Source organism: Culex pipiens, chromosome 2 (assembly GCF_016801865.2).
Source record: "Culex pipiens pallens isolate TS chromosome 2, TS_CPP_V2, whole genome shotgun sequence".
Taxonomy (NCBI): Eukaryota; Metazoa; Arthropoda; class Insecta; order Diptera; family Culicidae; genus Culex; species Culex pipiens.
This window is the reverse complement of record NC_068938.1, coordinates 11842470-11866153: the sequence shown is the minus strand read 5'-3', so window position 1 is coordinate 11866153 and position 23684 is coordinate 11842470. Positions and strand designations below refer to the sequence as shown.

The 23684-nt window shown below is 36.3% G+C and overlaps 1 protein-coding gene across 1 annotated transcript in view; it reads left to right on the top strand.

Annotated features, from left to right (window-relative positions):
• The first annotated feature begins 635 nt into the window (after positions 1-635).
• The window catches only part of LOC120421038 (neural-cadherin-like), a 232209-nt gene continuing 209160 nt past the window's right edge, over positions 636-23684 (top strand). Inside the window, 1 exon segment of the mRNA XM_052708700.1 lies at positions 636-962. The gene's annotated coding sequence lies outside the window, so the exon portion shown is untranslated.

Here is a 23684-nt window from a genome sequence, read left to right as displayed (position 1 = left end):
CTTTGAAGAATTATAATTAATAAAATATATACATTTAATACAATTTTCATTAAATGATCTATCTGCACGCTGGATAGAACAATGAGCATTTTTGGTTACGTGTTTTCAGTACAAATTTATACCTGAAGTAAAACTGATGAGATTAAATGATTGTTTTTCTAACTTTTTTTTTTTAAATGTTTTTCAAAATTTTTGGAACGGATATTAATCCATTTTTCCCTTTTATATTAAAGATAAATTATGCTCGTTGAACTATTCCTTTCATAAAATCGCCACTCAACTGGCATCCCTTTCTGGTTCTACGCTAAATCCCTCCACTCACCAAGAACAAACCCTATTCTGTCCCATTCCATTCTGTCCCACTAAGGGACTACGTGAACAACAACAACAACCAGACTTCAGACTATGCTAGCAGCATGTGTTCCACACTCTCTCACTCATCTCGTCGCAGCCCGAAAGGGGGTGGGGAAATTTTATCGATTTTCCTCCCAACCGTGAGCGCGTATCCTTACAATTCGAGAGAGAGGGAGAATTTTCGTGTTCGCTTGTATTGGTGCAAGGGAAAATTCAGCACGTCGAGGCACAGGAAGCGAAAAAAAACTTGCCCAAGTTCTTGTATTAGCGCTGGTGTGTGCGGTGGTCGTCGCATTTGGGCTTCTCGGGACGGACATTTTCCAAGGCAGTTTTCCAGGTGAAATTCCGGACGGAATCGCGCGGATCGTGACGGTTTTTTGGGGAATTCGTGGATCGGTTCCACTGCCCGTGGAAGGAACCTCGGAACAGTTGTGTGGATCGTGAAGAATCGGTGTTTTGCTCGGGCGAGAGCTTGGTGGAAAGTCTAGTGTGGTGAAATAGCGGAAAGGATTTTCCGGATTTCTGGCAGGGATTGTGAACGGCCTGCGGCCGTGTAAATCTGCAGATCTTGGACTCTGGATTACCGGATTGCTGCAGAGTTGAGAAAAGTAAGCCGATCTTTGTGGATATCTATTTGATGAACCTTATCGTCAAGAATTGGGTCGAAGCAGGTAGGACCAGAATCAGCCGAAAATGGGCGCAGCTTGTCCTCATTTTGGAGTTCCTCGATCAACCCGGGGAAAATGACGTCCAGATCAACTCAATGGAATCTCGTAACCCTCGAGGATCATAATCAGAAGCAAATCTTCACCTCTCAAAACATTTTCAGTGAAAAAATCCGCAATTTCCACCAATTTTCCGACGGTCGAGAGAAAACAAATATGGCCGCCATTTGGCAGGTTCTCGTGCACCGAAAATTCCGATAAAGTCTGCTGTGGAGCAGGCTCCACGGGGGGGGGAGAAAACGGGGTGGTCTGAGTGGGGGGAACCCCCATCGTCGTCTGTGTGTTGGTGGTGGTGAGGAGCAGTCCGTGATAGTACAAACACTTTGCAGAAAAAGGCAAAAAAGAAGCAGGAAAAGAGTCGTTTTCTTCGCCGCGCGGAGACTTGCTTGCTTGCAAGCAAGAACGGGGTGGTTTTGTGCCACCCACTCGACCTCCCCCCTCTGACGAAAGCTGCTGGAAAAGTGCACTCTTTTTTTCCCCGACAAAAAGGGCTCGCGTGCACGCTGCAAATCATCATGACGATTCGAACCCTTCTAATAATGAAACCCCCCGTTTTTTTAATTTTTTTTCGCTTGCATTTTCATCCCCTAATGTTGGGTGGTGGAACGCGTGTGCACTTCACGTGCGAGAACTGCAATTGGAATTGCACCACGCTCCAGTTAATGAAGAGTGACCACCGCCGACCTCTTTCTTTCCCCTTTCTCGTTAAAAAATGCGCACTTCAAAACAAGGGAAAAGTGAAAATATGTTGATTGGGTACCGGTTTCTGAACTGGAAAAACAAGTGTTCTGGATTTTAAACTAGGGAGTTTGAACCCTTTTCCAGCAAGAGAATGTGAGTGAAGAGAGCAGTGGTGCGTGTCCTAATGAGGATTGCGAGTTTTTCTGAAATGCCAGTGCATCAGGTTTCACTTATGTAAATTGCATTTAGGTTTAAGTGCCATTGAACTTTTTTTGATCTTATTTCAAATTTTCAATTTAGCAGCACAAGCTTTCAACAGAGTTTATTGCAAATTTTTTAAGTGTTTTCATTATATTGAGTAGAAAAAATATAATGATCCATTTTCCGAATAATTACATAAAAATTGTCTCCAATACTGAAATTTTATGAATGAGCTGCCATCATTTTTTCCTCTTGTCAGTAGGGTTAGGGAATTTTCAAGATTTTGAGGACAAAGTGGAATTCGTGAAAATCAGCAATTTTCGAGACATTCAGGAAAATTCAAGAATTTTCTCAAATCAATATCAAAATTTATCAAATATTTTATTCAAACACGTTTTTATTGTTAATTTGATTAGTTTCAGTTGAAAACGTGACATTTACTTTTCAAACTCTTGAATTGAACTATAAGATTATTTTTTTTCAACAAAACGTACATTCAAATAGAATTGTTACAGAATTTAAAAGAAATGAATGCTAGGAATATCTTAAATAACTAAATTTACCTAAATGAACATAAAAAAAATAAATAGAAAAAAATCTTATAACTCTGAAAAAATAGCAGTGGTTAATTTAGTTTTAATCACCAAAAACTAGCAACATTATTGTAATAGTTACATTAGGTAGTTACGCTTTCAGTCTACTACCTTCTTCCTAGAAACATTTAATTTAAGTAAGCTGTTTGAAGGGACTGGAAATTCCATCGAAGTAGAGTGAATATTGATAAATCTAAGATCGCCATCTGGAGGATCAATTGTGTTTTATTTACTATTGTTCGAATATCAACCAGGTAAATTTCATGCAAGAACAATTTTACTTCAATTTTATTTAAAAAAAAAAATTAGCAGTTTCAAACTTAGTAAATTCATGATAAAATAAATTGGGATTGAAAAACATATTTTTAATCTTATTAAATCTGCCCATTGCTGGAATATTTAAGATTTTTTTCCAGACCCCATGAAAATTAACTATTTCATATGATGCAGAAAACTGTTCATATTCTGCTTGAAAAATCAATATTTCTAGATGATAAATTTAAAAGTTAGTGTATAAAATCTATTCGATTGCATAACATTACATTTAATATTTTCAGTAGGTTTTTTGATAGTTTTTTCCTGCTTCAAAGTTTAAAACATCGATCGATTATCATGTATCTAGGTATAGTTGAAAGAAATCCCATATCTCTATTTATTAAATACCACAACTTGTAGACCAATTAGTACCAATAATAAAATAAAAATTGAATTGAAATTGAATTACATTTTATACCATTTTTTTTGCATTTTCAAGCTTTGTAAAATTTCAATAAAATTTTATTTTTCTGGTTTCAGCCAAAATTGCATTTTTTAGCGTGAGAAAATTGAAAAAGATGACATTTGTTTTAAATTTATCTAATCTAATAATACAAGCGCAACGGTAAAAAAAAGTTACTTACATAGATAAGATTAGATTAGATAAAAAAAATACTTTCGTGTTTTTTTGCAATCGGCAGTGTTGTATGATCTTATCCATCCTTTCCTGATTCTACAGTTGGTGATTTTTGGAGAAAAATATCACAAATATTCTTTGACAAAGGATCTATAATTTAATGATCCTCCTAAAAAGAGTAGAATTATTAAAGTTTTTCACGAAATCTTTTTTGTTTTTGATTAAAAAGTTTATAAAAATATTAATTTACTATTTTTAATTCAAAAATAATGTTGCAAAGAAAAAATCTGTTTTCTATTTAAACTAAAACTAAAAAAAATTGACCAAAATAAAAATAAAAATAATATTTTAATTAATTTTCAAGTTTAATTTCTTAAAGCAATTCTTTGGAGGAGACATTATTTAAAAATAAAATAAAATGAATGGCAAAATCTAAAGGAAAAACAGCTTTTAATTAAAACTATTAAGGGAACCAATTTTTAACCCATCGATTCATGTTACCTTGTCATTATCAAATTTCAATAATTTCAAATAACTCCACCTGGTAAAATTTGTTTTATGATTTAAACCTTTTAATATGTACTTGAGCAGACCACAACATGCCTTTTAACTTTTTGCCTTTCTTACTAAAGAAAGGTATAGGTTTTACTTTATGGCTGGACGTCATTTTCATCTTCGTAAATATTACGATTCAGCATGAATTTTCATCGGAAAAATCGTCAAAAAATCACACTGCATCGATTTTCGACGCTCTATCGATTCACCTTGACAGAACTCGTCTATCTCCAAACCTCGAATTTTGAGAAAATAAATTCCGTGGAGTTCGAGTGATGTCCGTGTGTGGTAAAATTTTTACCAAATTTTGTGTCGCGTAGTTCTCGGCGCCCCTATTTTCGATTTCGATTGTTCCAAGTGCATTTTTAAGCTGGTGTGCTGAACAAGGGTCATTTTGAGACCGAATTTCGAAATATCCATCTGTTTTCGGATGCGGCCAGACTTTTCAACAAAATACACAGTTTTCAAATGAAAATATGGTCAAAATTTTTCATTTTCATATCTTTTATTTATCTCAAAAATTGCATTTTTCGAGCTCTACAACCTCCCAAATTTTCATCCAGATCCATAATTTGGTTCTGGAGTTAGAGCCGTTTGATTAACCTACCAAAAGAAAAAAAATCCCAAAAAAAAGGTAAAAGCCCTCCTGGTGACCTTCGCCAATACTATTCATTTCCGATTTTATCCGAAATTTCTTTCTACATTCATAGTACAGACCATGAGTGAGCATCTGAAACAAATTTGACATCTATCGGCAATCCGGATCAATTTTTAGAGCGATTTACTTTTTGCCTTTCTTACTAAAGAAAGGTATAGGTTTTACTTTATGGCTGGACGTCATTTTCATCTTCGTAAATATTACGATTCAGCATGAATTTTCATCGGAAAAATCGTCAAAAAATCACACTGCATCGATTTTCGACGCTTCGTCGCCAAGTCGACAAGTTGTCAAGTTGAGCTTTGAATACTGGCGCGAGAATGCTGGCGCATATATTTTGTGGCTCGACTTATACTCGTTTTAAGTTTATTTAACAAGGTTCATTGGATTCTAATAGGAGCTTTCTAAGCTTTTCATCGTTAATATCGTTTTCAAAGTGTTCAATGCTGGCGACGCCAATGGCTTTCTATCGATTGAGTGTGTAGTGGTGCGGTTTTAAAAATAGCTATATCTGACTCTGTCACTTTCGTAGAAGCTGAATGGTAAGCTTTCCTGCACCGTGCGGCACACGCGGTTCACTTGTACCTCGGTTTTGCTTGGCTTGGTGCGCTGGAACGATGAACCAAAATACCAACACACAAAAGGGCTCGTTGCGAAGCTAGAAAACCAAAACCGCGGTGTGCGTTGTCACTGACGCATGGGAAGCTGGCTATGCTCGCGTTTGTCATAAACTCTTCTTTGATTAAGAATATGTACGATTACAAATATTCTTTTGGTGAAAATTGCGTTTTTTATTTCTTTTAGAAAGCATATCACTTATAATTCTTTGCATTCATCATTAGACTTTCTTTTGTACTGACGTTATAAATAAACAAAGTCGTTGTTGTGAATTTAAAGAAGAAGTTCTACTATTGTTATATTCTTTAGTAAGAAAGGCTCTATCTTACCCCAGGTGGGATTAAATCGGGTTTTTCAACTTTGGTTTTAGAATAGTTTCGTTTAAAATCGTTATTTAAAAATCCGGGAAGATTTAGATTGTCACTGTACTTCTTTTAAGTTTCAGAGGAAAAGTGTGCAAATTTAATTAATTTCGTCAAATCTTGATGTTTTTAAAAAAAAATGATTATATGACTAAGTTTATATACTGTTAACAAATCCATGGCTATACTTTTTTTGTTTTTAATTAAGCTATCAATTTTTATTGCCATAAAATCTAATTTTGATGTATTAATTAAACACAAATTTAAATTGTTCTGCTAGAAATGCCGAAACGAAACTATTGGCACTACGCCCCCCGGGGCATGGCCTTCCTCTAACGTGGGATTTCTGCTCCAGCGCCTCTGACGAGACAGGAGAAACCGGGACCGACGTTTTACTTCACCATCCGATAGAAGCTCAGTGGATAAGGCGGGAATCGAACCCGCGTCTCATAGCATCATCGGGATCGGCAGCCGAAGCCGCTACCCCTGCGCCACGAGACCCACGGTGCCATTCAACTTAAAGCTTATTTCAATTCTGTTAAAACATTACTTAAAAATTGTTATTAAAAGCTTATTCAATATTATCCGGTTCAAGCTCATTTTAATCCATGAAACTTTAAGAATTTTAAAATAAAATAACTATTTGTAATTGATGAACAAACATTCAATTTTTATAGTTTTCTAGACGCCACAAAACCGACATTTTACAAATTTTACAAAACTGAACCAAGACAACCGAACACCTACGTACGAGTAAGTTCACATACAAACACACAAAAACACACAAAAATTAACGGATAAACCAAAAAGTACACAAATAAGTGTTTGAGCTGCTTTCAACGACTGCAAGCCGAAAGTTTGTAATTAAAGTAACAAACTTTTGAAACTTATCAAAAATTTGAAAACTGCTTCTTGAGGTTTCGTTTTAACTCTGTTAGTATCTGATAGTTTTTTTTTTTTCATTTTGCATAAAAAAACTTCAGCCTGTCAATGTCATCCCATACTACTTTTCTTTATACTATTTCTATAAGAATAATCTTCAATATAGTTTCTTGAAAAAAAATTGAATTACGCAAAAAAAAACAATTTCTCAAGATTCATTTATGATAAACAAAAATTTAATGTTATGTCCTGAGCAATATTTAATATGTCTAACATAATCACAAAAACGATGAGGGTAAGATCCAGAAATAACTTGCTACGACTGTAGTCCCACAGATGTTAACTCCAAGTTGTCCTTAGTTGACTCAAAATATCCCAAAATGTCACCAAATAGTCTACAAAACTCTCAGAAATGTTGCCTTGACTTTTGACATATAGAAATTGATTATGATTCAGTTTTCAATTTATTTTATTTATTTTTTTAAAACTCAAGATTCTTAATTTAAGTCACACTACCAAATTCTTCTCTTAAACTTTTTAAAAAAATAATTGGGGAAACTTTATTATAAAGGGCAAGCAAATTTTACAGAACTTGTATCTTTATGTCAAGATGAGCTGAATAGAATTTTATTTTGGTTCAACAAACAATTTATAACAATAAAGGCTATCTCAAAGAGAATGTAATAGAAACACTTCCATGTGGGAATAAATTTGCTCAGCAATAAATCATCACTTTTGTTCCATGAATTTGTTCCAGTTTACACTTCACCTGATTATCAAACACCACAGTTTCACAACCTTGTAGGTACTTGCACGAACCTTTGAATAGATTTTCCATTCATTCATCCGCTCATATTTTGTTCCCAGGAGTCCCTGGTATGAAAATGTCAAAAGTCAAAGCTTTTCCACCCCAACCAAATTGAATAGTTTTTCACTGTTGATCCCCCTGAGGGGGGACCTGATTTCACTTCAGTACCCCTTTCCCTGAAATCCTTTACAAAATTGTACAAAACCCTGGTTCCTGGCTTTTGTTTCGTCCTGCGGAACACTTCCTCCCCCCTTCTCTATATACCTCATCAAAAAACCACTTCCCATTCATCATTTTGCTCGTTAACCATCAGGACACGAGTGCTTCTTTTTTTTTTGCTGCTCCCCATTTAGTTTTGGCCGCCGTCGCACATATTCCACTAAATCACCACCCCATTTTCCCCGGGTGATAACCCTGGTTTCGGTGTATTACTGCGGAGGAACGCCGCGACGCGACGAGAACGACTCTATTCTGACTCGCCGCCGTCAACCGCGTCAAATGCGAAAAAAGAAGGGGTTGGGGGAGGGGGGATGGTATCAAATATTCATGGCGCGTTCGTTTCGCATCGTTCATCCCCCCAATGAGGGTAATAATGTTGACGAGGTGGGTGGGGGTGGGGCAGAGAGAAAGAAAAAAAAAGTTACATCACATGTTTGTGTTGGTGTAAGTGATCGTGTTGTCTGGGGGTTTCCCGCCATTTCACAATCGGTTGAAATTCTTTGGAAAACTTAAAAATTATAAATTGTCATGCAAGAACTTGGCAAGAACCATAAATCATTTAATTCAAAATTGTTTTAATTTAAATTAAATCATCAAATTTTGTGAAAAAAAAAATCATTCAAACCCACTGTGCTCCCACCCACCCTCACCTCAAACATCCTGCGTAAATGTTTAAAAATTGAATGTTACAGGAAGAGTGTGACAAAACGATTGAAATTCAAAAGCTCGTTGCGACAGGAAAGCAGGTGAAACTGGAGCGGAGGGGGGGGGGTGTCTGATATGTTTATTATACATATTGCAGCTCCCCTAATTGTCAGAATTGTGCGCCAGTGCATGCTAATGAGACTGTGTGTGGGGGCTGGAAATCCTGCCATAAGCCGGAGCAAATTTCCAGGATGTACCTGAATTTCCAATCCCCCCACCCAGACTGGTAGCATTTCACCGGTTTGTGTTGGTTGAGGGGTAAGGTAGGACGAAACGAGGCTTATCAGCATCAGGAGCAGTTTCAACACCACAGTTGAGAAGCATGTGTTACATTCATTGGGAAATCTTGCAAGCAGCAGCTCAGCCCAGTTGAATACTAATTTGAATTGGTTTTCAATATGGCAGCGTGATGATTATGATCGTGTGTGTGTGTTTTGATAATTAATCCATATTTGATGACCAAATAATGATCAATGCTGGGAACGACTACGAGGCTGTCAAATGGCAGTCGTATCTATGAATGTTTGATTATTTCATTGTGGTTTGTGGTAGTAACAAGGACTATCATAAATAATAATTACTTATTGAATGTATGATTCGTAAACTGTTGGATCGTTTTGTATTTTATTCAATAATCCTTGATACATTTCATGAGTTTAATACATGTATTACAAAAGAAATTCGCATTCATTTTCAAAAATTTAGAAAGAACTCTAAAACTTAGGGAAAAAGCAGTATTTAATAGGGTTTGGCGCTCTGATATTAGTTACAAGTGACTTCTGGTGAAGATTTATTAAAATTTAAAGTTTTAGTCAACATTGGGCTGGCCTGAGTTCAAATTCATGTATTCAATGTGTATTCCAACTCCCTCCAATCACACTTGATTAGTATATCAGAGAAGCAAATCAATCAAAATAATGTCTCAGGAACCCCAATTTAATCCACCTAAAAAGAGCTAAAATTAGTTGGGCTTTCAGGAATCAACTTTTCCTGAGCATGCTCAAATTTTGTTAACAAATACCATCCAAACAGGTGAGAAACTTTTTTTTATCAAGCTAGGACCACCCACTCCTTTTGATACCCTAATGTTTCAGAATTTGTGAGAGTTTTGTAAAACGCCGCCGTAAAAGGTTGTTAAAAATAGTTTTTACTATTTCTTGTGCAAATCAATAATCACTGTACCATTTTCTCTGAGGGCTTAATTATATTCAAAATTTGACCTCACAATTGCTGTATTGAGATTTTTTTCTTTAGTCTTCTTATACTGGTAAGGGTTCTTTTTTAAGTATGTGTGATATTAAGTATAAAGTGCATGAACAAAGTTGACTTTATAGCTGTCGGCCACTATTGCTAGTACCAACCACTTGTGTCTTCTTTTTAACTACAAGGACTTCACCGCCCTGGGCTAGAAAATGTATGAAAGTATGGCACGGAGCGACGGCGCCGGATAACCATATTTACACTTAGAATTTTAGAGCGCCCGCCGCGGGATTCGAACCAGCAACCTCTGGATCGTGAGTCCAGTGCGCGGTCCGATTGATCCACACGGGCGGGACTATTGTCAGACTTATACAAAAAGTATGTTAATTTAATTTAAATCAAATGTACAAATACATATTCAAATTGAAGTTTTAAAAATCAGCAAAATAACGTTTTCCAAAAGAAAACACACTTAATTGGTTAATTTGTAAGCATAAGTTTATAAACAATTCCAAGCTATAAAATAGAGTATAAGTTAATTAATAAATTTGCCGTCAAACATTCATTCTCAACAACTTAAAGCTTGGCACACTTCGAATAGCAAAAAAGCATATGCATTTTTTTGTATTGCAAATTGTTTTTCTTGTTAGTCTCATAACCTTTAAATTTTAAGCCAGAACTAAAATTGCGAATTAGATTGAAAATGTGTTTGTTTTCAAATCAAATCTCTTTACAGGATTTTTGCCAAATAAAGATGTCACAAGAGGAAGCTTTTAAGGATTTATTCAAAATTAATATTTAAACTTAATTTCTACTTGCATTTTTTTTTTCAATTAAGCTTAAAACTCGTATTTTTTTCAAAAAGTCGTTCAAAATTTGTCAAAATCTGGATCTGAGTATGATAAATCTTAATTCTGGCATACGCTTCAAAAATCTGTCATTTCCAGATTTATCTGGCAACGAGTTGCTTTGGAGAATTTGAACGGTTCGCGTCGCGGTAAACAAGCCGGATTTTCGTTGCCGTTTCCGTCTTTGTTTCCCCCCCGATTGTGTGTGTATTTCGACCCGGGTGATTTCGGGATGTTTGACAGTTGCTTTGGAGAATTTGAACGGTTCGCGTCGCGGTAAACAAGCCGGATTTTCGTTGCCGTTTCCGTCTTTGTTTCCCCCCCGATTGTGTGTGTATTTCGACCCGGGTGATTTCGGGATGTTTGACAGTTGCTTTGGAGAATTTGAACGGTTCGCGTCGCGGTAAACAAGCCGGATTTTCGTTGCCGTTTCCGTCTTTGTTTCCCCCCCGATTGTGTGTGTTTTTCGGTCCGAGCGGTTTCGCGTTTTCGCATTTTATTTGGTTTTATCTTTCCACAGCCGGCTGTCTAAGATTGAATCATTTATGCTAAACTCAACACCAAATAACCGGGAATAATCTCATCCGCATCCTCCGACTGTTTGCCTTGAGAATGCATAATACATCACATCATTAAACAAAATTTATTGATTATTGGGTCGCATTATCATCCTTTATGATGAATCCTGGCCATTACCCTTTCCCACTAACAAAATCCCAAGTAGAAGTAGTTTTCCGGCACACGTGGGGGTGTGGATATCGTATAGAACCCACCCTTTGTAGCAACCTGTGCTAACTAACATTCCCGTCCCAATCCCCCCGAGATCTACAAACTGACATGGCGGGCGCCGTTGGTGGCCAATGACTGTTACCTATTTGCTTCAGATCTAGTTTTAATGATCTTGATGTTTTATCTTTTCAACGCATTCATACATGCTGTTGATAAGGGAAACACCATTAGATCGTTTAAGCGTATGGTCAGTTGTATTGATAGGATATTACGGTCCTATTCAGCAGCGGAGAAGGACAACCATGGGTGGTCTCTCATGCTCATGCTCATGCTCATGCTCATTTCCAGATTTATCTGGCCATCTAACAGTTCTGGCCATGGTACAGAGTGAGGCAACAACTGAACTTGAACAAAACATTGATATAACGATTGTAAAAAAAAATCAGTTTCCGGTCACTTTTAAGTAAATTTTGTTAACAATAGAGTCATAATGAATGGACCAATATATCGTTAGTTGTATGCAAGTTACCAGGTCAAAATTTGGAAAATCTGGCAAAGTATCGATCAAAAATCTGGAAAAATCTGGCAGACGAAAATCTAACAAATCTCAATGGTGAAGATGGGGGAGGATATAAATGAATTTAAAAGTTTGTAGAATTCAGATGTTTTAACTGTTTTAAGGCCTGAAAAAGGCAGAATATACTTTTTATTTAAGAGAAACACATTCTTATATTTTTGATTTTCAATTAAAATCTTTCATTTTAATCAAAACAAAATGGGCATAAAGTGAAAAATCTGGCAAAATCTGTCAATATCTGGCACTGAAAAGAATGAATCTTTATTCTGGCTGACACTTGAAAAATCTGGCATTCCCAGATTTATCTGGCAACCTGGCAATCCCGGTTGTATGTTTTTTTTTGTGATAATGGCCATTTTGTTTATATGAAACTTATTTTCAAATTCCAAGCATCATATCAAAATTTTTAAACAAAAAGTATCTCAAAATGCCTTAACAATGAAAAAAAAAAACAAAGAAAAAAATCATAGAAAAGCAGACATTTGGTCAAAAAATTCTAAATATGTGTTAAGCTTTAGGGTAGAGTAGTCATCAATGAGACACGGGGAACAATGATAAAATGGCTCTCACAAGTCGTAGTTTCAACCAATCAGGCTCATATTTGGGGGAAAGGTGTGTCTACTGGATACACGTCTGCCATAATAGTGGCTTTGGTTATGGACGCTCCCTTGAAAAGTTATTCATAAATGTTTGATTCTGGGGTTTAAAAGTAAATTATGGACAATAAATTCATTTTCGCTCGTAAGCTGCCATTTACAAAAGTAAATCTTTCCCAGTTCCTGAGGGGAACACCCTTGAAGAGTATCGGGGCCGGCATTTACAAAGCGGATTCAGTGGCAGTTTCATTCTCAACTTAATGTTAACATGTTAAGGTTAATGTTAACATTCCATAGGTCACCTCCCTAAGGTGTCGTGATAAGGTCCAGTTTGTGACGATACACTACCTTCCCTTTACTAAGCAATCGATTCCAGAAGGGAAAAGATCACCAGTTGTGTTGGTCCGAGCCGGGATTTGAACCCCGATCTACCGCTTACGAGGCGGAAGCGTTACCACTGGGCTACGTGGCTCGGTCCCTGCCATTTACACCCAAACTAATATTTCTTCAAATTTCTTTCGACGTTCTATAGGGATTGAGTTGGGCTACAATGTCCCTTCATTAGGTTTGGCAAAAATTTAGAATATACCCAGAATCCAGGGCTGTCTCTTTGTTCCCCACTCCTTTCAGCCCACAGGTAACAATGATGCACTTTGATTTTTCTTTATTAAACTTTTCAAAATATTTGTAAATCTTTCAAAACATGAATTGAAAGTGATTTTTGGCATATTTATAGAGTTTTAACTTCATTTAACCAAAAATACAAAGTTATTTGGTAGAAATATATGGTTTTTACAAAATTTAAATACTTTTAAGTATAACTTTTGTTAATTAAAGTTTCATGTTGGCAAAATTGCTCTGAAATGTCCAAGGCAAGTCACCTGCAATGGAACAATACAAAAACATGATGTTTTACTAGAAAAGTATTGATTTTCGTAGAGTGTCTCATTGTTCCCCAGCTGTCTCATTGTTCCTGCCAAATGCGTCTACAATGAGACAGTTGAATAACTCTGGCTGTAGATGTCGGATCAATCTCATATTTTGGTCAATGTTAGAACACATTAAAAGAAAGAAAATGCAACAAAAAGCGCATCAAAACATGCTGATGAAAAAATTTGAAAAATCGTTAAAATTTGAAACCCAAAAGTGTCTCATTGATGACTACCCTACCCTAAGTGTCCCAATTGAGTTCAAAATGCAAGAATTATCGTTATTCAGTTAAAAAAAGTTAACAATCTATTGTAAAAATTCTACTTTATGCAATTTTATTGATAGAATTTCATGATAAAGGAAATGATTAATACATATGAATTTCATTAAAAAATATTGATAAAATGGTCCAATAAATAGAGTTCAGATTTATTTAACGTAGCACAACAACCAAAGCTGTTGTACCAAGATTTTTTGTAAAAAATAAGGGAACTATCGATTTGATTTTTATTCATTCCCTAAAGTACAGTCTACACAATAGTTTACAACAAAATTTGACATTTTTGCCTTCCTCGACTCACTGAGGCAAGGCTATAAAATCACTCAAAAAATGAACTTCTTAAATACACCTCCTAGATATACCTTCACGTATACCTATCGACTCAGAATCAAATTCTGAACAAATGTCTGTGGGGATGTGTGTAGGCATGATTTTTTTCCACACGATTATCTCAGAACTGGCTGAACCGATTTTGGCCGGATCCGCCTTATTCTATTCGTTTTTGGGTCCCCTAAGACCCTTTTAAATTTTATTCTGTTTAGTGAAGTACTTTTAAAGTTATGCCATGAAAAAGTTTTTCTGTAGCTACAAAAAAGGGTGATTTTTGCATAACCTCAAAGGCCGAGTCTTTTTGCTTACGCTCGAGAGTCGTGCAGCATGCGTATCACCCGGTTGCCACATTGCTTAAGCAGTGTCTGCGTCTCTTCTGGAAAAGTCTTTTGTTACTTAATTTTGTTACTGAATACATCATTTTGTCTCGACAAAGATATACACGAACTTTTAACTGAAATATACAACTCATAAGACATTGTTTATTAAGACTAGGGGAACAGCATGCAATTCCATCGTGCACCTAATGTTGGCATATCAGCACTTTTAAATTCTATTACAGCCCCCCTCCCCCTTTTCTCCTCTATTTTGGAGAGTCGTAAAAAAAGAATTGAAAATTGCTGTTCTGGTAAAAAAATTATTATAAAAAAAATTATAAAAAAATTGTAAATACAACATAAAATACAACATGTATCTTTAATAATTCGAAGGTTTTTAATCCGAAGGTTTTTAGGAGACGTTGAACAATCGCCCACCCGTGTGGATCAATCGGACCGCGCACTGGCTCACAATCCAGAGGTTGCTGGTTCGAATCCCGCGGCGGGCGCTCTAAAATTCTTTGTGTAAATATGGGTATTCGGCGCCGTCGCTCCGTGCCATACTCTAGTACACTTAGGAGCCCAGGGCGGCGAAGTCCTTGTAGTTAAAAAGGAAGACACTAGTGGTTGGTACTAGCAATGGTGGCCGACAGCTATAAAGTCAACTTCGTTTTTTTTTTTTTGAACAATCAAATCATGAATATAATATATAACATAACAACCTTTTTTTATATTCTTACTTTTAACACAACATGTATAATCAAAACTTCAGAAAAATATTGAATTTCCTTCTCAATCAACTTCAAATTACATCTAAAATTTCACCACGTTGAACATGATTAACCTCCCTTCATTTCACAAATAGACCTCAAACTTCTACGGTTTTGGTAGTTTCCTTCACTCAGTCAATTGACAATCTGCACCGCCACAAGAACCTAGCGGTTGAGTGGTTTCCGAACCGTGTTGCCTCGTCTTCCTCCTCCTCGCCCGCCCCAAAAACCCCATCCATTAATCGTAATTTAGTCGCTCACATCCATCCAGCTCTGAGGCGGTTGCGGGACCGGGGCCTCCTAAGCCAGTAGATTACTGTCGTACGATAGAGCAGCAAACCTCAACCATTCGAGTGGAACCCGGCGTGAATCTTCAAAGCACAAAAAAAAATGACGAAGACTAAAATTGAGCATCAGGTGCAACGGAGAGTTGCGCTTGTTGTTGACGTTCTGCCCGGTCGTTGTCGCAGAGCGCCCTCGTTTGGGTGTAGCTACCTCCATCCCTAGCCAATCATGATGGATTGGTTGATGGCTGCAGGGCCAAAGTGGAACAGCAAGTGAAATCCTTTTCCTTCGTTCGACTAAACCCGTGCTCTCTGCTACAGGCAAATTGATAACAGATCCTCGGTCCTGAGCTTTTACCGGAGAAGGTAAACACTTGACGTTCGCTTCGGTTGTGATCCGCCTAGCTGGCAAGGCTCGGATGGTGATTTGTGTGTGGGACTAGGATTGTTTGCATGATGTTTCAGCGAGATAGAGAGAGAGAGCGAGGTTGTTGTTGTTTTTCCTTCCAAGGATAATTGACTCGGAAAATGAAGGAAAGTGTGATCGATGTGCGTCACCGTCGCTGGAAATTGAAGTTCGTGGCAAAGATTATTATCTCCTGGAAGAGGGCACATGATGTATTTGCGGATTTTAAGTAAGAGTGATTGATTCCACAGGTTGTCCTCTCGATAAATCACGCTGCTTCGCGTGCTCTTCAAAAGCCGAGCATGATTACACAACCAAAACACCCTTCAATTTGCTTACCCAATCTCTCCTAATAGCTCGAAGAATGAGTTCACCCAGATATCTATTACTAAAGACCCTCATTGTCCAGATCTCGGAGCAATATTGTTTCACCAAACACATCCCACAGCCCCTTTTATGTCCGAAACTGGGCGCGCGATGACTAGATATAATTTTGATCTCATCAATCCAGCTCGCGTCGTCATCCAGCCAGGTCCAATCGGCCACGGTGAGACAGCAGTTTTGTTCGTTGAAACCTAATCCCGCACCGAAAATTCATTATTCACAGCCGAAATGGGTCCGGCCTGCGATTGGTGGTTTCCAGCCGGGCAAATCGCACGAAAATTTAGTAATCTACCCCCTTCCAAACCTCCTTCCCACGACATCCTCAGGTAGAAAGCAAAAATGATTCACGCGGATTGCAAGTTTCGGCCCGAAAATCGAGCGGCTTATAGTATAGGGAGCTGCTGAAAAATTCTACAGCGCACGCACTTAGTCATGCAAGATTCGATCTAGCCGGCAGCGGTAAACAGCTTACGATGAGAGAGGGCTTCCAAATATGGTGAGGAAATTGGAAATGAAAATTCTTTGGGAGACTGTGAAGTGGCTGTGTTTGACCGTTGTCTGACATTTTGGTAAAAATATTAGATAGATAATCCTAAAATAACAATTCTGAAACAGAAAACATTAAAAGATCACAAGTAGAAAGAATAAATAAATCTATTTAAAAGAATCATCTTTGCGGTTAACTTTACGCGGTAGGCCTGGCCGTTAGAAAAAAGAATGTAAGAAGAAACGAAAACAAGAGTTGAGTTGAGTTGAGTTGATAGATTAACTTTATAAATTCGTAATTTTTTTGAATTTTTTTCAAATTAATGAAAATTGGTTAAATTTTAAATTTTGATTTTATAAATTATACCAAATAGGTGTTACAAATTTGAACAAATTTAAATTATTTGATCAAATTTTATAAATTTGATTCAAAGTTGATTAATTTCACCAAATTTGACAAATTTGACATAATTATTTTGACTAAATTCGACAAATTTTAATAAATTTGATAAATTTCACAAATTTGATAAATTTGACAAAATGTGATAAATTTCACAAAATATAAAAAATTTCACCAAATTTTAAAATTTTCAACAAATTTTAAAATTTTCACCAAATTTTATAAATTTCACAAGAAAATTTAAAAATTTGATAAATTTTAGCAAATTCGATATATTTGAGAAATTCGACAAACAAATATTGATAATTTGATCAAATTTTAAAAATTCTATTCAAAGTTGATTAATTTTACCAAATTTGACATAATTTCCTAAATATTATTTTGACAAAATTTGTCTTAATTCGATAAATTTGACCAAATATGATAAATTTAACAAAATTTGATAAATTTCACAAAATTTTATAAATTTCACAAAATTTTAAAAAATTTCACAAAATTTTAAAAAAATTCACGAAATTTGAAAAATTTCACAAAATTTGAAAAATTTCACAAAATTTGAAAAATTTCACAAAATTTGAAAAATTTCACAAAATTTGAAAAATTTCACAAAATTTGAAAAATTTCACAAAATTTGAAAAATTTCACAAAATTTGAAAAATTTCACAAAATTTAAAAATTTTTACAAAATTTGAAAAATTTCACAAAATTTGAAAAATTTCACAATACTTTAAAAATTTCACAGAATTTTTAAAAATTTCACAAAATTTTTAAAAATTTCACAAAATTTTTAAAAATTTCACAAAATTTTAAAAATTTAACAAAATTTGAAAAATTTGAAAAATTTGAGCAAATTGTATAAATTTGAGAAATTCAACCAAATTAGATAAATTTCACAAAATTTTATAAATTTTACCAGATTAAATTTTGTTTACCAAATTTGATAAATTTTACCAAATCTGACAAATTCGACAAAATTTGAAAAATTTCACCAAATTTGGCAAATTCGACTAAATTTGAAAATTTTAACCAAGTTTGATAAATATTACAAAATTTGACAAATATTACATAATTTCATAAACTTCAACAAATTTGATAAATTTCATCAAATTTGATAAATTTTAATCAAATTTGATAAATTTGACCAAATTTGATAAATTTTACTAAATTTGATAAATTTGACCAAATTTTTCAAATCTGACCAAATTTTAAAAATCTGACCAAATTTTAAAAATGTTACCACATTTAAAAAAAATACGAAAATTAAAAAAAATAACAAAATTTTAAAAATTTTATGAAATTTTTAGATTTGACTAAATTTGAGAAATTTAACCAAATTTGGTAAATTTTACCAAATTTGATAAATTTGATAAAATTTAATTAATTTGACCAAATTTGACCAAATTTAACCAAAATTGATAAATTAAACCAGATTTGATAAAATTGATAAATAAGGCCATATTTGATAAATCTGACCAAATTTGATAAATTTGACCAAATTTTGACCAAATTAGTTAAATTTAACATAATACTATAAATTTGACAATATTATATAATATTCATTTAATTTTGACAAAATTTTATAGGTTTGACTTAAGGGTGCACAGCAACCGAGGAAGTTGTTGTCTTCTTATTCCAAATTCGTCAAACTTACGGACCCAATCCTGAAAGAATCTGATTGTCAAAATAGTCAAACTTTATTGTAAATAACTTTGAAGACAGTAATTTAGGGGATGAATAAAAAATCATATCGATAGTTCCCGTATTTTTGAAGATACTAGAATGTCTGTAACAGAAATCTGGGTGCAACAGCTATGGTTGATGTGTACCGTTAATTTGATAAATTTGTCCAAATTTGATAAATTTGACGAAATTTCCTAAATTTGACGAAATTTTTTAAATTTGTCCCAATTTGACGAAATTTTATAAATTTGTCCAAATTTGACGAATTTTATAAATTTGTCCAAATTTGACGAATTTTATAAATTTGTCCAAATTTGACGAATATTATAAATTTGTCCAAATTTGACAAAATTTTATAAATTTGTCCAAATTTGACAAAATTTTATAAATATATCAAAATTAAACAAAATTTTTAAAATTTGTCCAAATTTGATAAATTTGTCCAAATTTGTTAAATTTGTCCAAATTTGATAAATTTGTCCAAATTTGATAAATTTGACCAAATTTGATAAATTTGAAAATTATTTATAAATTTGAAAATTATTTATAAATTTGTCATAATTTGTACAAATTCGTTAAATTTGATCAAATTTGATTAGTTTGACCAATTTGGTAAATTTGACCAAATCTGATTCAGACCTAATTTGATTAACTTGACCAAATTTGATAAATGTGTGTGTGTGCGTGTGTGCAACCAATCAAACGGGGCCACGCGGCCGCTTCTTACAAATTGAGTTGTTTCCATGTATTTTAGATTTTGACTTCCTATACATGCAAATAACTCGCATAGGCATTTGAAAGGTGTTAGCTCTGCCGAGCTTCGGTGACCCATTTCTACGCTGGCTAGCCGAGCGCGAGGTACCTCCGCTGAACCGACAAGCCCCGCCCTAAAGAACGTTTGCATCAATTTGATCCAAACGTTATTCAGAACTTCCGGACCCTCGTCAAATGGACAAAGATCCAGCGCGTATATAATTGTTAGCGGTAAACAGTAACAGTGTTCCAAATTCCAGTGAGCTCATAAAGCCGCGAATCTGGACGGGGAATCGAACCCCGCCTCGAACAATTTTGATTTTTTCTTGTTCTTGATCTTGTTCATGTTCATTGTTGGGAGCAGATGGGAATCGAACCCAGAACCATTCCCTTATAAAGCGAACACCGTAACCAGTTAGCCACGGCCGCTCCTGCAACACTTAAAAATTGAATAAGGATGCAAAAAGGAAATTCCTCACCGGGTTTGACCAACTCGATCTTGAACAGCCGTTTTATGCCGCCGGAAGCACAATCGTCTCCCAGCGCCAGTTTCAAGCTGTCCGTAACAGTTTCCTTCTTCACCAGGTGCACAAGTTTTAAAACATTCAAAAACCGTTTGAACCGTAAAGACATTTAAATTTTGTCTCAAACATTAAAAAATGAAAACTCCATGTAAGTGACAGGAGCACAAAAATTTGCTTAACTTGACCAAATTTGATAAATTTGCCCAAATTTAAGAGAACATATCTTCAAAAGAACTCAAAGTCCCCAACAATCACGGTCCACAATCTCCCAACCTCCACCCAAACTTCAACCGGGGAAAAACCACAGTTATTCCGTTCTCGCGCGCGAATCGGACGAGATTAACTAATTTTCATATCCGATGAGCAGCCGGAGCCAGAAAACGTGGGAAAAGTTTCACCCCCTCCTCACACGTATAATCAGCGGCCCAGACCACAGCTCGCCGTGAATCAATTATTCACGGTCACGGGAGGCCGGGAAGAAGGGAACCGAGCGAGTTCAAGTTCTCCGCGTGCACGCGCCGAATGAAATGGACACGTTTCTCGCGCGAGATGGATCTCGCGCGAGTCGTTGACGTAATTGGCAGGAACAACAAAAGGCCCACTTTCTGCGGTGGAATGTGTGGCGTCTACGGAGGTGGTCTATGGGTGCACCGTGAGGGGTCAGATCTTGACCGGCCTGTTAGGTTATGTGATGAATTGATAATTTTGGAGTTGGGCCGAGATGAGATTCCGGATAAGGTCCGGGCCACGTGTGGTGAATACCGGAATAGCTTTGAAGTATTGCTTGGAGCAGATCTTGGTCCAAGATCTTCGCGTCAATCTGAGCTGCGATGGAATGCTGGAGATTGACGATTGAATTTGAATCTTTCCAATTAATAACCAGACGCTCTGATACGAATGCATCTTTCAATATCTTTGGTATCACATATGAAGATTTTTATATGGAGGACTATTATATTGTTATTTGATTTGCATGAAGCAACTGTAAGTCTTTAAGTAACTTCCATTAGATGATTCTTGTAGGTTTTAGCACGAGGAACAACTTTGTAGAATACTCAAAGTCGATCCGAGGTGATCTGACAAAGTTAGATGCGACTCTAACCCAACGACTTACCACATATTGCTCCAAGGAAAAAAACCCAAGTGATTTAACAGCGTAGTACCGCTGAGTACGAGCATTATGCAAAGTAGTCACCACTCTGCTAAAATGCTACCACCAATTTAATCTCTCAGGTCATCGAGGAGCCAAAAGCCCAACCATGGCCGGCTCGTGGCGGCAAGATTTTATGTTAATTTTTACGATCCTCGGAAATTTTCTGCCCCCGGTAGAGAGGCGCATAATAAGTTTGCTATTTATACGTCATAAAGGCATAAAGTAATTGGGTTCTCTGCGCGCTACGACGATTTCCTGAGAATTTTTTGCATCCAATGTCCGCACCGCAAGGCTGGTTCTCGGACAAGCCTGAAGGGAAGCGGGTACGGAGAGGTTATTTAGGGTTCAACTTGCTCGTCGCACAACACAAACAACTACTCCACTTGGAGACCGAGGCTTTTAATTGCTGCGTTTCTCGGGGTAATTTGTGTTTTTTGGCTTTTAAACTTGTTTTACGGAATGTCCGTCCCGATCATAACTTGCGATTATCGGGTAGGCATGTTGTGACAAAGTTCGGATCGGACTTCTAACTCGAGGGTTTTCAACGAGATTAATGCCGGTTCATTTGTAACTGAAAGTTTCGGACCAGATACATTCCGGCTCCGTTCTTCCAGGAATTCTGGAACCGGTTAAGCACCATCACCCACCAGGGTAGATAGAGCCAATGCAGAGCGAAAAAAAGATGAAAGGTCGAATAGCTGTAATGCACTTGCCGTGACCATAGCATGGCAGCCTGGAGTGCTGGTGGATGCTGGGAACTTGTGAACTCTTACCTCATTTTATCATTCCACCGCATGGGGGAGGACTTTGTCTGACGGGGTTCTGGGGAAGGTTGCTGGATATCTTTCCAGCCACGAGCTGTGGGAAGTAATGCACTTCAATTTATTTCAGCTCTATCTAGAGTGGAGCTGGTCCAGGAAATTCTTGGTGAAGCACTCAAGTGAGAGTTATCCCAAAATGTGATTTTTATATGGAGAACAACTATTTTGATCCGAGGTATAAACAGAATCTTTAAAGATTTTCAACGCCATTTTTTCAGAACTTTTTCATAGTTTGCTTCAAGGAAAACAACTTTGTAGAATATTTGAACTCATTCTAGATTGATCTTAATATGTCATAGCAGCAATACATTCAACAATTTGGTAATATTCTATTTCAATGATTAATCTATCGGTAGAAGATCTGGTAGATTTCATTACAACCTATTTTCAAACTAAAGGTCTTGTAACGTTCCATCAGTCACTTCAAAGGGAACCACAACTTCCAACTAATCGCGAAACCGCGTACTTCCAGCACCAAATCCAAGTCCAAACCTCCCCGGTAACCGGCTGACATTTGGAATCCCCAACCACAACAACACGCCCAAGCTCATCTCCAATTACCAATTACCGGTGGTGGAGACCTGATTCAACTCTCCAACACCCGCAACCTTTACTTTGGCAGATCACAAGAAGTAAAACATTCCAGGTCACGACGATCCGGGCCGGGTTCGCTCATTTCTTTGTCTACCCAAGCCACAAACCTGCTCGAAACCTTTCCCGAAGAAATAAACAATTTTAAGTGGAATTTAAGTGCAACCTCAACTTCACACAACAACAGCGACGACGACGAACCTCAAAATGAGATCGCGTTCCCGCGGCCCAAAGGCCGCGGAGAGCACGATTTCCGTGCTATCACGCGGTTACCCCAACCGCCTAATCTTTGAAAGCCGATGCCCCGTGAAATTGCTGCTTCGACGGAGTCTCAGGTTCAAGTTCTTGAGGAATCTCCTGGGCGGGAGGGCAAGAAGTGGGTTAGTGCAACATAATTTCATTAAAATTAAAACAAACACAGAGCAAAGAGCGACACTGCTTGAAAGAGGAGGTCGTTTTCCGCGTGGTTAAGGTACAAGGTAACGAGAAAAATCAACCTGACACCTTTGTTGGGTTGGGTGAAGGTGGACGGAATGGTTACAAACGATGATGAGAGAGAGGAATGTGTACGGCAGATGATGGTAAGACAGAGGAACCTGGAAGCAATCATCCAGGGAATGTGCTAGTTGGGGCCTTGGAAATGTTTGTGGGCGCATTTGCAGGGTATCAAATACCTACAATATTTCAATTTTCAATGTTGAGAGCCAGACTTTGGATGAAGAATAAAAACTGTTATTTTTTATTCATTTGATTTCAAATCATATCAAATTCAGTCAAATGAATTTTGAAAAAAAAATGCTGGGAACAGTTCAAAATTAAGGATTTTTCCTGTTGCTTAATTTTTTCTCAGATTCTTTATATTTCAACCTCAGGAAAAAAAAATTCTCGGAAATCATTTTTCCATTTTTGTGACAGAACATAACAGTTATTTTGTTGTTGAATTTTAGAACAGCGAATTTATTTCTTTTTTTCGTTATTTTGTTTTGGGTCGATGTACTCCAAAAATGCTTTTAGGTGATCAGGTAATTTTAAATTAAAGATGGTGGTTAAAATGGTGGTGATGAATTATCGAAAAATGCATTCTAACATTTTACTTTGAGTTTATTGAGGTCGTAGAGCTCGAATTTGAGGTTGAAAATAACAAAACATCGAAAAAAATTTTGGACGTCATTCGACTATCTGAAATCCTGAAATACCTTCGGATAATTGAACTTCGGATTATCGAAACTTCGAATTGTAAAAACAAATTAACTCGGAAATTTTCATACAAATACAAATTTATTTAGGCTGTTGCAAATATTTTTTAAAGTTTATGTCGCCCCCTCTTCAAAATTGGTCCGAAAAATCAGGGGGCAAAAAAATATTTTATTCG